This window comes from Chiloscyllium punctatum, chromosome 21 (assembly GCF_047496795.1).
Source record: "Chiloscyllium punctatum isolate Juve2018m chromosome 21, sChiPun1.3, whole genome shotgun sequence".
NCBI lineage: Eukaryota > Metazoa > Chordata > Chondrichthyes > Orectolobiformes > Hemiscylliidae > Chiloscyllium > Chiloscyllium punctatum.
The window spans coordinates 71,258,136-71,261,438 of NC_092759.1; the positions used below are offsets into that span (position 1 = coordinate 71,258,136).

At 46.8% G+C, this 3,303-nt stretch overlaps 1 non-coding gene across 1 annotated transcript; it reads right to left on the minus strand.

The window, feature by feature from the left end:
* Positions 1 to 1,276: 1,276 nt before the first annotated feature.
* On the minus strand, positions 1,277 to 1,358 carry trnas-gcu (transfer RNA serine (anticodon GCU)). The gene has a single exon. It is a non-coding gene; the product is annotated as a tRNA-Ser (tRNA).
* Positions 1,359 to 3,303: the final 1,945 nt, after the last annotated feature.

Here is a 3,303-nt window from a genome sequence, read left to right on the forward strand (position 1 = left end):
TTCAGACAAATTCCCAAGCCCTTATCAATATTTGTATAAGTCCTGCTAACATTTGCTTTCCCAAAATGCAGCACCTCGCATTTATCCGAATTAAATTCCATCTGCCATTTCTTAGCCCATTGGCCTATCTGGCCAGATCCTGTTGTAATCTGAGGTAACCCTCTTCGTTATGCACTACACCTACAATTTTGGTGTCATCTCTAAACTTACTAACTGTACCTCTTATGCTGATATCCAAATCATTTATGTAAATTATAAGAAGTCGAGGTCCCAGCACCGATCCTTGTGGCACTACACTGGTCACAGGCCTCCAGTCTGAAAAACAACGCTCCACTGGCACCCTCAGTCGTCTACCTTTGAGCTTGTTCTGTATCTAAATGGCTGGTTCTCCCTTTATTCCATGAGGTCTAACCTTTCTAATCAGTCCTTCATGAAGTCCATATAGATCACATCTGCTACTCTGCCCTCATCAATCTTCTTTGTTACATCTTCAAAAAACTCAATCAAGTTTGTGAGACTTGATTTCCCATGAAAGCGATGTTAGGTATTAGAACGAAACGTCTGTTAATGACATTCGTTTAAAGACACTTTAGATGTTTATGCTGCATTAATCTGTGGTTATTGATCCACACTTTACGTTCACTTCCTGCAGTTAACATGCTGATTTCTCCAGTTGTTCATAGTTTAGTGTGATGCATCCAGTGTGTGCAAAACGAGAGGGAGCTTGCTTCCCACATCTTGTGTTTATCGGTGTCTTATGTCCTGCCTTCATCAATGGCAAGAGCAAGGGGGAAAGGGCGAGATCAATGTGTAAGTCTGTCCAGCCCAATCACGGCACCCACATCGGCAATTCTCTACTGTGCATTCACAGCCAGTTTTCTGTGCCGCTACACCCACCCACTGCATCTTTTGAAATATCTCTATTGTTTTGTGGTGTCGCTCTGTGCTCTTACCACCAAGATGAATCACTTCTAACCAACCTACTCCAGATTTCATGTGACAAAACACTCATTAAGAATCCCATAGCATTAAATATGCACATCGCATCTCTTGTTATTTGGTTTCCCTGGATCTCTTTCATAAGATTAACGTTCACAGTAACTTGACTTGGAAAAGACAATCGCGTTCCTTTTCATTATCTCATTTCAGTCGACATTTCATTAAATTCAGGCATCAGTCTCAAATTAATCTTTGAGGTTTTATAATCTGGTCGATGCACATAAACTAACCATTGGAGTTCCAATTTCAATAAGACAGTGTGATAATCCAAAAGTAGCGACGAGAGTGGGATTCGAACCCACGCGTGCAGAACACAATGGATTAGCAGTCCATCGCCTTAACCTCTCGGCCACCTCGTCGCATACCCACGAAACGCTATAGCATAATCTCCCAGACCATCACAATCTCATCATCTCTGGGGAATCTCCCATTCACAGCCTCCAACCTCATTGTCCATGAACCCTGCACTGCCCGATTCTACCTCCTTCCAAAGACCTGCTGTCTCTGCCTGCGCTTGTTTGATCCGACTCATCTCTTCCTACCTCAACACCTTCCTGTCTCCCCAGTCCAGGAAATTCGCACCTACGTTTGTGACACCACCTATGTACTTCATCTCACTAAAGACTTTTATTTCCCTGGTCAACAATGCGTCATCTTCACCTTGGAGATCCAGTCCCTCTGCACATCCATCTGACATGACGAAAGTCTCCATACCCTCTGTTTCTTCATCTCGCCCCATCCCAACCAGTTCCCTTCAACCAACACCCTCATCCAGCTGGCTGAACTGGTCCTCAACCTCAACAACTTTTCTGTTCAATCCTCCCACTTCCTCCAAACCAAATGTGTAGCCATGGGCACCGACGTGTGACCGAGCTATGCCTGCCTGCCTGTTTGTCAGATATGTGGAATTGCCCATCTTTCGCAGTTACTCTGGCACCTCTCTCCACTTTTTCCTCCGCTACATTGATGGATTCATTGGCCCCACTTCCTGCTCCCACGAGGAGGTTGAACAATCCACCAACCAAGACCTTTCACCCGAACCTCAAATTCACCAGGATCTTCTTGACAACTCCCTTCCACTTCTTGGACCTGTCCATCACCGTCTCCAGAGAATGACCAATGAAAGACATATATTACAACCCCACCGACTCCCACAGCTAACAATACGACACCTCCTCCCACCCCAACGCATGTAAAAACACCATCCATTATTCCTAATTCCTCCGCCTCTAGTGCATATTTTCGAAGGATGACCAATTCCACCTCAGAAAGTCCCAGTTGGTCTCCTTCCCACGTGGTTAACGATGCCCCAGGGCATCTCCTCCACTTCACTCACCACCGCCCCTAAATCCCACCCCTCCCGCAACAAGGACACAACCTCATGGTCCTCAACTTTCACCCCACCAAACTCAGCATAAAACACATCATACTCCACCACTTCTGCAATCACCATACAGAACCCACTATCAGGTACATATTTCCCTCCACACCCCTATCAGTATTCTGAAAAGACCATTCCCTCCACGAACTCCTCGCCAGGTCTACAACCCCCAATAAACACACACCCCACTACTGGCATCTTTCCCTGCCACCGTAGGAAGGGTAAAAGCAGCTCCCACACCACTCCACTCATATCCGTCTAAGGCCCTAAGGGATCCTCCCACATTCGTTAGAAATTCACCTGTGCAACTTGCAATGTCATCTGCTGCATCCGTTAAACCCAGTGTGGTCTCCTCTAGATCACGGAGACAGGACACCTTCTTGCATATCATTTCAGAGAACATCTTTGGGACACCCGAACCCACCAACTTCACCATCCAGTGACTGAACACTTCAACTCGCCCTCCCACTCCGTCAAAGAGTGCAGGTCCTGGGCCTCCTTCAGCGACAAACCATAACCACCCAATACCTGGAGGATGAATGCCGTATATTCCGCCTTGGAACTCTGCCACCTCACGGGATAAGTGTGGATTTGAACAGTTTCCTCATTTCCCTTGCCCCAAGTCCCAAGCCTCAAACTTGGCACCGCCCTCTGGACCCATTCCATCACTGCTCCTTCGGAACTATCATCTTCTCCATCACCTTCATCCAACTATGGCTTTCCCAACTATCTCCCCCAAACCCCAAATCCCTACCATTTATCTCTCAGTCCCGACTCACAAGCCTTATTCCTGTTGAAGTGCTTATGCCTGAAACGTTGATTCTCCTGCTCCTCGGATGCTGACTGACCTGCTGTGCTTTTCCAGCACCACACTCCCGACTCTGATCTCCAGCATCTGCAGTCCAAACTTTCTCCTAGGAATA